Here is a 12,294-nt window from a genome sequence, read left to right on the forward strand (position 1 = left end):
AATGACTGTAGAGTGCCTTCATGCTTCTGTAGGCTTTGATCTCTGGTACAAATTTCAAACCTCCCGGCAGCTTGCCCTACCCACCCGCACCCTCCCCTCCCTCCCAAGGACGAAAGCCAAAAGCCTTTTCAGTCATTTATACCTGAGTGTGAATGAAGAAGGTTCAGAGAACGAGCCTTGACTGGGAGACAGCCAGTCAGACTGGGTTGCTGGTGTTAGCCAGCTCTGGGCAAGAGGGGGTGTGGGACTGATGGAGCAAAGGGAGGGGTCCATGAGGGGACTGGTGAGAGGGGAGGGCAAGGCAAGGCAGACAAGGTGTTCTGGTTCTATATAAGACTTGCCTAAAGTAATGAAGGCTGGCTTCCCTTTACTGAAAGCTTCCTGGGAGCATCCTCTCATTTAACCTTTCCAGTCACACTCGCCCCATTCTTTAGATGAGAAAACTGAGGTCCAGGGAAGTCACTTGTGAAAGTCAGAGTCTGTCAATGGTAGCTTATCAGATGGGAAGCCCCTGTGCTTCAGGAGCACACAGGGGCTAATGTCTTTCTCTGCTTCTTGCTCCCGGACATTCTATGCCCCACCCCCACCCCCCCCATCCCAGACACCTCGCAGCAGAATACTAGAATAGACTAGCGAAGTCTCCCACATTTGAATAGGAGAGTAAGGACACAACATTTTGACCTGGTATTTCCGGGGGCCAATTTCAAGTACCATTTTCAGTGCATTAGTTCTTTATTCTCTTCACTGACCTTCATCCTGTTCATCTGGCAAGTGAGCTCTTCAAAGCCTTCCCGATCCTGATTTTCAGCTGATAGACTATTATGGCTCTTAGTGAATCACTCTACCCAAATCAAGGCTGCTTGATCTCGGCAGTGAGAAGTGCTTTGGGGGTTTGCTTCTATACGAGGGCCTCAGGGAGCTGGAGGAACTCCACAATCCGTATCTTAGGGCATCTTAGTCAGTGGGGCCATTCTGCCTTTCATTGCTACCGACTTGGGGTAAGAATGGCTCACCGAGGGGTACATGCAGTGCCCACGGTTTTAACAAGGTGACTTCTTTTTGCAGATCTCCTAATCCTAGGGGGGATCCCCCTTAGCTTGTGTTCTCATGGCTTGCTGCACCTTTCCTTTGTTACAATCAATTATAATGGTACAGTAATTTATGTAATTATTATTTAATATCTGACTCTGCCACTAGAATGTAAATTTCCTGCTGCAGGGATCCTGCTGGTTTGTTGGTTGCTGCTGTATCCCTTGTGTCTAATCTTCCCTGGGTGTGTGGAAGGAGGAATCCTCTTCTACCACAAGTCGCTGGGGTGGGCAGTCTTCCTCCGATGCCCCTAACACAGGAGTGCTCCCCCGAACTGTTAGCCTGTGGAAGATGGGTGTCCCACTGAGGCTAATTTGAGAAGCCTGCAGGACGTGGGAAGGTACCCTAACAGCTCTTGAGGTCACCCCCCGTTCCAGGCCCCGAAGAGTACATGCTAGCTCTAATGACTGACCTTCAGTGGAAATTTCACAGACATTTTTGTTATGAAAGTATTTTCATGAAAACACTTCCATACTCCGCACACTTCACTTCATTCTGACTCAGGAGCGCACCTGTTTCTGGCTCCTTTGTCTGTCCCCTCCTGTCCCTGGTCCTTATAACCAGCCCTCTTACACCTTCACCCAGTTCTTTATTTCTACGGTCACCACCTTCCCCATGTTTGCACCGTATTAGAACATGCCATGGTACGTTCCTTTAGCTTCTCTGAAAGCTTGTTGTCAGGAAGTTCTTCCTATTATCTAATCTCAGTTCTTCATGCTACAGTAGAGGCCTGTTTCCTCTTGTTCTGTTCCTGATGTGGTTTGGAAGCAGCTAGTCACCATCTCTGAGTTGTGACTTTTCTTATGTTTGAAGATCAACCTCTCTTCTCTCTCTTCATCACCCTCCACTCCACCCTTAAACTCCTCTTAGATCAATCATCTTCGTTCCTTTAGCCTGGCCCCACAACCCCCTGAAGCCCCAGGTTTATCTCCTGCTGGCTAAGTTAGTCTCACGGGCCTTATCTGGACCCTTCACAGTTAGAATCCCTTGGATCAGGCCGAGCTCTCAGCTGCCACCTGCCTTGCCATTATGGTGGGGACCCACTGCTCTCAAATGAAAGCTCTGTGGAGCCCCTCGATTAACTTCTTTGCCCCTTTCCGAGGTGTAACCTCCTTTTGCTTCTACATTCAGGTTGTTTTTCAGCCTGGATGAATATCTGACATTTGCAGCCCAGAAAATTTACACCTCCGGCTCCAGAAAGGAGTTCAGCCTGAAGCTCTATGTCCCTGCCTCTGTACAATGAGAAGCATTCATAACTCAGAAGGAGGCCCACAAAGAGAAAGGAAAACCCAGACGACCCTCCCCTTTCTTTTTTCTTTACAGTAAATAATTGACAAAACCAAATTTTCCTCCCCACAGGCTATACCCACTTTATCACCGGTCCCCAGGACCAGCCCTTACACATTTCCATACTGTCATGGACTATTTTTAGCAAAGGATGACATTAAGTACTAGTCGCCCCGTGGGCTTCAAACTCATCTCTTCCTCTTGTCAGAATGCTGTTAGTCCTCCTCTTTTGGACCTGACAGCCACTCACAGCCTAGAGACATTTCCAAGGGTGTGACAAGCTACCTAATGGTACAACTCCAGAGGCTCCTTAGCAAGTGCTCCGCCTCAAAATGTCTCCTTTGGCCTGGGTCTGCTGATTAGAATGAGACCAGGGCTGATGATTTCAGTATTAGAGATGCATTTCTTTAGCTCAAATATCACTTCCTCAGGTCACCTTGTCTGATTCTTCGTTAAACTCTCTGGTGGCATCTTATTCCTTCTCCCTCCTGGCACTTAGTCAGTTTGTAATTATGCATTCATTAGTCTGACTGACTGGTTAATGCCTGTCTATCTCTCCCACTCTGCTGATTGTTCATGATGGCTGGGACCATCGCTCTTGCGATTTTTCCCATTCTATTCCCAGTGCCTAACACTGAGCCTGGCATAGGGAAGGTGTGCAAGAAATAGTTTTTTTTTTTTTTTTTACTGAATCTGTTCATGAGTGTAAATGTGAATTCTCCAGAGCACTGGTGGGAAAGGGTATGAGTGTGAGTGCCCAGCACACTGGCTGGGGAGAGGGTCCCAGAAAGCAAGGGTGGAGTACCGGTATGGTCAGGTGACTTCCTTCCCCAGGTGACTTGAGGCTGGCTCTTTTTGCTACCCCAGCTCCCTCTCCTATCAGCTGGAGGCTTCCCTCATTTCTTCCTCTTACTCCAGGGCCTCCACTAGTAGGGCACGTGGGAAAGAAGGATTTGAGCAAGGTGCAGACAAAGCTAAAATGGCCTCCTGCAGGCTGCCAGCAACTTTTATCCAAAAACAATTGGGCGAATTGTGTATATATTCTTTGGCAGCACCTTGACTTGTCCCTGGTCCTGTGACCCTCCACAAGGGGCCTGGTGGAGATTAAGGCCAGGGGTGCTGAGATACAAAGCCACCCGCCCCCTAAGGCTCCTCTGGTTCCCACCCTCGACTGCCTGCCCAAGCTCAAACCCTCTGGTTCCCATGAGCTTTCTTCAGGCAGAAAAGAGAGGTGCCTTCCTGCTCTCAGGCCCCAAAGGCCTTCATCTACCTTGGCTAGCCCAGGTCTCCAAGGAGAGGGTACTAGGGGCCAGCTTGCCCAGAGTCTAAGAGGAGCAATGAGAGGAGGGCCAGAGGCTCTCCTCTAGTTCCTGAAGCTTGGTGACTCCAGGTTTCAGTCCAGGAAGAATAGAAAGTGTTCTTGGCTGCTGTCTCCACTCTAGGCCAGCCCCTTCCTACCCATGATCCCTTCTCAACTGGCAAGGATCCCCTCCCCTGTCCCAACCAGAGAGCCCTGCAGCTGCTTCCCACCATGCCAAAGCCAACCCATTCTTACAGCCCTGCTGGAAGCCACAGCCATGGAGAGACTCTCCCTTCCTAGTTTGCTTTGGCACCGCCCAAGCTCCAGACCTGAGGACCCAGAGAGCAGCAAGCCCCAGGCCTCTCCCGCAAGTAGCAGGAGTCCCTACTGGGCCTACAGTTGCCTTACTGGAACTGCTTTGTTCTCTGATGGCCTTCGTGACAGCTTCTCCACCCCTCCAGCTACACTCTTAGTTCCCCAGACCCCATCCTGGCCTCTGCCACCTTGCCTGTCTTCTTCAGTGCTAATCAGGGTAGACACTCAATAAATCCACAGTGGGGGCTCGATCAGCAGTAGGCCCTTAGTCAGTAAATGATGGTTTGGATGACTGAAGTGCTTGGTCACTCCGTCCAAGGCCGAATGAGGGGCTGCCATCATTCATTTCTCTGTGCACCTGGTCAGGCAGAGTATGTTGCCTTCAGACAGAGCAGGGCTTTCTCTTAGTCTTCCTTCCTTTCTCCTCCTCCTCCTCCTCCTTCTTCTTTCTTCTTCTTCTTCTTCTTTTTATAGCAATGGACTCTGAACTGGAGGGAAGGGAGTTAGGGAGAAGCGAGGGGCTCAAAGCCCACGAGGGGGGTCTCAAGAAAGGGAAATTCTGTACCTCCACCTCAGACTCCCCAATATTGACTGGATTCTGGCTGAGATCTGGGGGACTTCCAGGGCCCAGCTCTCCTGAGCCCTGAAATGATGGTCTTGAGCCTGTCTGAGGATTCCTGAGTCTGAGCTTTGGATATGACCATGTCTGCTGGTAATTTCCATACCACTTTTCTTTTTACTTTATTTCCCCGTTTCTTCCTCTTTTTCTCTAACCAGAAAGCAGTGTCCCCAACTACCCTCAGCCTGTGAGCCATTTACCCACTGGCAGCCCACTGGGATGGGCTCAGGCAAAGACAAGGGAAGAGAAGAAGAGGAACTCTTGGTTTAGTCACAAACTCGGAGGCAAGGGAATATTAGATTGGTTGGCCTGTTCTGTGTTGTAGGAAGTCAGATGAACTTTAATTAGAGAACTATGTCAGAGAATCCAGTGAGCCTGACTTTGCTGGGGCTCAGCTGCACCAAGCCAGGTAGTGTAATTTTCTGAATAAGCCAGGAGGAAAGCTAAGAGTTATTGTTCTGGCCAGCCTGGGGACTTCACGGAGAATGGACTGGGAATTGGCCTTCTTTTAAAAGGCTCCTCTAGCCTGTAGTAAACCTTTCTGCCTGGGGTCCCACGCAGTCTCCGAACCAACATGCAGATACAAAAGGAAGAGGGGCTTCCAAGACCTGTCCTGGGGTCCCTCCAGAAGCGCCAGGTTGTCTTTTTAGCAGTGTAGGATCGGGTGATAGAAGAAGTTGCCCTCCCTGTCCCCCACCCCCGCCCTCACCAAATGCCCAAATCACATTAAGCAGAAGCTTGAGGCCTCAGTAACCTGGCTTGGTTACATAAGGCACCATGCTCGATAATGAGTCAGGGCCCTCAGGCTGGCCTAGGCCCAGCCTAGTCTGGAAGTGAGGCTAAGCAAGGTAAGGGAGGGCAGGAGGGGGGCTGGTGGGTAAGCCAGGAAGGAGCCCCTGGAACCACTTCCCTTCTTCTCACTCCCTTCTTCCTCAGGGATAGCAGGCGTAGCCAACCGATGGCCTAGACTGCTCTGACGGGAATCCCGGCCAGACCCCTAGGCTGTGAGCAGCTGCCCTCCGTCTTGCCTGAAGAGAAGACAAGAGGAAGTGGGTCGAATACCCAAGGCTATTTTGTGAGTAAATTCTTCCTTCGAGGAAGAATGGGAAGGTCCCTGTGGGGCTCTGTCCATAAGCAGGGCCCTGATTTCAGGCTGGGCCTATTTGAGGAAAGTGGCTCCCAGGAGAGGAAGGCTGACAGTGTGCCTGGGGCATCACTGACCAAACCTCTTTCCAGCTCTTGTTTCTCCTCAGGCTAGTGTCTGTGCCACAGGAAGCTTCCCATTTGGTCTGCTGGCTGGGATCTCACCCCACTTATACTGTCTCCAAATGGGCAACAGCCACTTTGGGTCAGGGATCACCTGCTAGAAGGTACAAGTGAATTTGCCTTGCTCACTGATAAGATTCCCTCCTGCCTTGATTAGCATTTGGGAAAGCTTGCTTTCTACTCTCCCAGACCCCTGTCTTATTCCCAGTCCAATTCCTTCACCCAGCTGAATGTCAGCATGGTAGACAGTGGCCGCCCTGAGCCCCTGCCACGACTCCTCATGAAACCTGCTTTGAGGCTGGGATCTAGTCTTCTGGACCTCATGTGGCTTCCATTAGCCCACAGGGCTCTATGGAAGGCCTGCCCTGCCAAAGCTGCGGTCTTACAGCAAAGCCCTCACCCTTGTCCCATTATATTGCAGGCATTGGAACAGCACAGTATGTCCTGGGTCATTATTGCTGTCTTCATCTAAAAGGGAAATTTCATCTTTTTGACCCCTGTGGTCTTGGAATGCCTTCCCTTGAGTGCACAGAGCACACAGAGTGCTCCACAAAATGGGCCCAAGCTTAAGTCCCGCTCAGCACATTGGCTTCTCCAGGGCTCGAGAGGCGATTGCATGACACCAACCAATTTATTATGTAAACCCAGCCAGCCATGGCAGATTATGGCTTTGTAGTTATCTTGAGGGATGCCTTACATAAGAGGAGAAAGTTCAGGTAGGAGCAGCATCGCAATGAGCAAACACAGCGCAACGGCCACCACCAGGTGCAGACAGACAGGGTTGGCCTCGCTCCCCTCCAGCGGCCCACAGGGTGGGGGCAAGTGCTGTGCTGGGCTCCATCACTCAGAGGACAGGAGACCCCGGCAGCCTTTGCCAGACGCATCTGTCTCCATTTACCCAGACTCCCTGGCCTTCAGGACCTGTCCTGGAAAGGAGCCAACGCTCTACCTGGAATTGACAGCTTGTTAGTTTATCTGGAAGTGCAAACACGAGCAGGAGTATTAACCTTCTCTTAAGGCAGGGAGGGAAAATAAGGTCACCCTAGAAAGAATTCTTTGCTGAGGTGTGGGCTCCCATGGGTCCATTCCTGGCAAATTGGAGCAGTGGGTGAAATTCATGCTCTGTTCTTACCATATTTTTAAAAAATATACCTTATTTATTTATCAGAGAGAGAGAGAGAGAGCGCACACAAGCAAAGGGGACTGGGCAGAGAGAGAGGGAGAAGCAGACTCCCTACCAAGCAGGGAGCCCGTGGCGGGGCTCGATCCCAGGACCCTGAGATCATGACCTGAGCTGAAGGCAGATGCTTAATGACTGAGCCCCTCAGGCGCACCCCCCCACCATTTTTCATTAAGAACACAAACCCTCCAGCTATATCTCTCCAGTCCCCATGATGCAGTGGGCTTCCATGGCCACCAGCCTTGCCTCTCTACCTCTCCTCCAAACTTGGGTTTCCCATGTGTCACTCCCACAGAATCCTATTCCGAGTGAGTGGCCTGTTTGGCAGGAGGTCAGATAAATAAACCCACACAAAGTAGTCAATGACAAATAATGATGTCACATGTGGCTGAAAGGTATGGTAGCCCCTGGGCACTCATGAAAGGAGCACCCTAAAACCTTTGCCAGCCTCTGCTTCATGAGCCCATGAGCTTCAAAAGCCCATCATCTCCCCTATAAAACTTGCATTTCCATCACTTCATTAAACTTTTTAGCTTTCTTTTCATTGGAATCACCAGCCCTAGCAGCTGACCCAGGGAGAGGATATTCTGCCCAAAGATCCAGGGGCTCAAAAAGATGCCTGTATGCTAGCGTGCACGGCAGCATCTTCCATCATGGCCAGCTGGTGGAGGGTGACCCTTGTGTCAGTGGACTGATGAGTGGCTCGACAAAACGTGTTGATCCACACAACAGCATACTATCCAGTCATTAAGAAAGAACGAAGTACTGTCGCATGCCACAGCATGAGTGAACCTTGAAAACCTAATGCTCAGTCAAAGAGGCCAGACCCAAAGGACACGTAATGTAGGGTTCCACTTACATAAAATCCCTAGAGCTGGCAAATTCAGAGAGATAGGAAGTAGAAGAGAGGCGACCAGGGGCTGAGGGGGAGGGGAGGACGAGGAGTGTTTAACAGGTGCAGAGTTTCTGTTGGGGCAATGACAGACGGTGGTGATGGTTGTACAGGCTGGCAAAGATCCCCGATACCGCTGAATTGGCTACTTCAAAGTGGTTAGAATGGCAAACTTTATGTTATATATATTTTACAGCTAATGTGTACATATTACTTATATACTTCATATATATACATAAAACATATTTATCATATATATATGATGTATGTATATCATATACATACACCAGCAAAAGCCTCTTTGCACATGGAATTCACATCCAAGCCTCAAGAGAAAGACAACTTCTTACATGTTGAGATTCTCATGAAACATCCACCTCATGACTGTTAAGTTTGTAGATGCATTTGTGTTAGGAGGGAATGTGCCTTAATCCAAGAGTGTCTATTCTTTGTCAGACCACTAGGTACTCCAAATAGTTATTTTAAATTACCTTGGGTGAGGGAAGGACTTTCGAAGTTTGATACCAAAAGCAAAAAAAATCACAAAGGCAAAGAATGACAGGCTTGGGCACACAGAAACCCAAAACCTCACTACAGGCAAAAAAAAAAAAACAACAAAAACCTCCATCCTCAAATTCAACTAGCAAATTAGTTGACAAAGCGTTGCAATCTCAAATTCGGGGTTTCTCACGGTGTGGTCTGCATACCACTGGTGCCATGGAAGAGGGATTTTAGATGGTGCACAGATGTCAAAGTGGATCTTAGAGTGTGAATTCAGACACCACAGCAGGCAGGTAAGAGAGTTGTTTTGTGCTTCAAATCACGCCATGTAAGTGGCTATGCCCTCAGAGGTCAAATTCAGGAATATACACATATAAAACCATTAGTTCGGGGGTGCCTGGGTGGCTCAGTGAGTTAAAGCCTCTGCCTTCGGCTCAGGTCATGATCCCAGGGTCCTGGGATCGAGCCCCGCATCAGGCTCTCTGCTCTGCAGGGAGCCTGCTTCCTCCCCTCTCTCTCTCTGCTTGCTTCTCTGCCTACTTGTGATTTCTCTCTCTCTCTCTGTCAAATAAATAAAATCTTTAAAAAACAAAAACAAAAACAAAAACATTAGTTAGAAGATTCACTTAACAGAAGCCCAAATAATTGGTATGTGAATTTTTCTTGGAAACCTGATCTCTGAACCTCTATCTTTCCCCTTGCTGCTATGTACCAACTCAATAGGGAAAGTTAAAGGAATTAGCACAGGCAAAGCAATTTGACTTTATGTTATTATTTTTTTAAAAAAGATTTTATTTATTTACTTGACAGAGAGAGAGAGACAGCGAGAGAGGGAACACAAGCAGGGGGAGTGGGAGAAGGAGAAGCAGGGTTGGCACTGAGCAGGGAACTCAGTGCGGGGCTGGATCCTCGGACCCTGGGATCATGACCTGAGCTGAAGGCAGACACTTAACGACTAAGCCACCCCAGGTGCCCTATTTTCTTTCTTTCTTTCTTTTTTTTTTTCAAGATTTTATTTATTAATTTAAGAGAGAGATACAGAGAGCACAAGCAGGGGGAGAGACTGCGAGAAGCAGATTCTCCACTGAGCTGGGAGCCCAATGTGGGGCTCGATGCCAGAACCTGGAGATCATGACCTGAGCCAAAGGCAGACACTTAACCATCTGAGCCAACCAGGTGACGACCCTGCTACTGTTATTTTCTGAGCATCTAAGTATGGGAACCCGTTGTTGCCAGCCAAAAACTTAAAGGTAGACAACAAGGGCTTTTAGAGCTGGAAGCAAATTCCGATTCCGAGTGTCTCAAGCCACACTGGGCAGGTGGGCTTGGGGGACACAGGCAGAACAGAGCTGACTGAGATGCTTTGGATAAAATCTAAGAAATAAATTTGAGGTTACAACATCAGTGACAATAATAGACTATGGCAAAGGCTCTTGTTCCAGCTCACTACACCTTACTGATCAGAGAATTAAGGTCCCTCAAATGTCAACTTTGCAAGTTTTTTTCATAGGCTACTTTTATTTTATTTTAATTTTTTTAAAGATTTATTTATTTATGGGAGGGGAGAGCACGGGCACAGGGAGGGGTGGAGGGAGACAGAGAGAGAATCAATCTCTCTGAGATTGAGAGAATCTGATTCTGAGAGAATCTCAGGCTCTATATGCCTAGCTCGGACCCCAACATGGAGCTCCATCTCAGGACCCTGAGATCAGTTGGACTCTTAACCGACTGAGCTGCTTGGGTGCCCCATATTTTATTTTATTTTTTAATAATTTTTTTAAAGTAGGCTCCGGGCCCAAAGTGGGGCTTAAACTCACGACCCTGAGATCAAGAGTCGCATGTTCTACCAGCTGAGCCAGCCAGGTGCTACATTTAAATTGGAAATGTTAGCTGTTTGCCCGGTATATTCTATCTGCCTCCTAAGTTTTCCAGTTTTAGAAGCATATTCAAATGATAAGGCAGAGTCCCTGAATAGAAGGGTGACCAATCATCCCAGTTTCCCTGGGACTGTCCTGGTTTGAACATTGGAAGTCTTGTTTCCCCAGACTGGAGGGTTGGTCACCCTACCTAGTAAGGACATTTTAACCACTTGATTAGTTTTCTGGGCTAATATTTACCTCAGCTTAACAACTCTTTCTTCACAGACAATTCTTTAGTGTCTGATTGATCTTAGGTGGAGTTTTGGCTTTGCTCTTTGTTGGGAGGTATCAGGCAAGTTTCTAAATTTTCCCAAGCCTCAGTTTCCTTCATTATAAAATAAAGAAGGGTGACAACAGTACCCCTTCCTTTGGGTTGGTATCAGTGAGATTATGCAGACAGGAGGCTTAGTACATATTTTAAACACTCAGAAAATGTTAACTATTAATCTATAATTGTTGTTAGTTACCTAATACAAGATCAAAGGGATGGTATTTATTTATTTATTTTAAAGATTTTATTTATGTATTTGAGAGAGAGAGAGAGAAAGAGCGAGAGCGAGCATGTGCTTATGTGCTTGCACATGAGTGGGGGAGGAGGAGCAGAAGGAGAGGGAGAAGCAGGCTCCCCACTGAGCAGGGAACCCTGAGGACATGGGGCTATATCCCAGGACCCTGAGATCATGACCTGAGCCCTAAGGGATGGTATTTAAAACACATCTTCCCCTGGGGCACCTGGGTGGCTCAGTCAGTTACACATCTGCCATCAGTTCAGGTCATGATCTCAGGGTCCTGGGATCCAGCCCCATTTGGGCTCCCTGCTCAGTGGGGAGTCGGCTTCTCTCTCTGCCCCTCCTCCCTGTTTGTGCTCTCTCTCTCTCAATCTCAAATAAATACAATCTTTTAAAAAACAAAACACATCTTCCTCTCACCCGATATTTTAGAGGCATCCCTATATATGAACAAGTTGCATGTCCATAGGGACTTCTACAAGGCTAGGAATAAATGTATGTGGTTCAAACAACAGAGATCACACTTAAATATTAATAAGGATTTTCCAAGACTAGTTTAAAGTTGTAAAATCTTTACAGAGGACCACACCAATAATTAATCAGTCATCTGGTTAAAAAAAAAAAAAAAAAAACAGTTACTGAGTACCGGCTGTCTAACAAGTAGCTGAGGGAGAACCAAGTGAGTGTAAAACACAGTCCTGCCCTCAGATTGCTTACACTCTTGTGTTCCAAGGATTCCAAGAACTAAGCCAGGAGCCAGGGGCAGGTCAAAGTAGACAAACCAGATAGAAATGAAGAATGTGCCCCGCCCTGCCCTTCCTCCCTGGAATACAGGAGCCCTGGCAGCAAGTGAGTGGGCTGCAGGAGGAGAGGCGGATGTGTCGCTTTTCTAGAAGAGACAGCCTTCAATGTCAACAAATTAAAGGAAAAGTATACCCAGGCAGGAATTTGAAATATCAAATCATTAAATGGAACCGAAGTAAAAGGGATGGCTGAGTTTTGAAGACAGATGCCCAGGGAATAAATGAAGTAAGAAAGAGGAAATTTTCACTTTGGAGAAGGCTGTCCAGCTCAGAGACCAGAGAAGTCCCATGACCAGCAATAATGGTCTCCTACTTTGCTAAGGAGGATGTCATTCTGGGCAAAGCCTAAACCACATTCAGAATGTCTAATCTCTAAGGTCCCAGAAAGGTCAAGGAAACTGAGACAATGCTTCATCCTTCTAGAACTCTACGGCTGTTACCACAGGACTCGGTCATTCCCCTGCCTCACGGAAGCCTGAGGGCTTACTGGTTTGCTGCTCAACTGTTTGGGACACCAAATTGCTCTGATTGCTAGAGGCACAGGACTCAGGTACACCTTTTCAACCATTTGCCCTCCTCCCTTGACCAATGCCCTCAGCGCCCCCACCCCCAAC

The 12,294-nt window shown here is 48.1% G+C and overlaps 2 protein-coding genes across 3 annotated transcripts in view; one reads left to right on the plus strand and one right to left on the minus strand.

The window, feature by feature from the left end:
- TSC22D3 (TSC22 domain family member 3) overlaps positions 1–12,294 on the minus strand; it is a 62,687-nt gene that overhangs the window by 46,136 nt on the left and 4,257 nt on the right. The window lies entirely within an intron of this gene.
- The window catches only part of NCBP2L (nuclear cap binding protein subunit 2 like), a 50,800-nt gene that overhangs the window by 14,262 nt on the left and 24,244 nt on the right, over positions 1–12,294 (plus strand). Inside the window, exons 2-3 of the mRNA XM_032329665.1 lie at positions 5,547–5,685; positions 12,104–12,230. The gene's annotated coding sequence lies outside the window, so the exon portion shown is untranslated. The remainder of the gene's footprint in view (positions 1–5,546; positions 5,686–12,103; positions 12,231–12,294) is intronic.

Source organism: Mustela erminea, chromosome X (assembly GCF_009829155.1).
Source record: "Mustela erminea isolate mMusErm1 chromosome X, mMusErm1.Pri, whole genome shotgun sequence".
In the NCBI taxonomy this organism is placed as follows: Eukaryota; Metazoa; Chordata; class Mammalia; order Carnivora; family Mustelidae; genus Mustela; species Mustela erminea.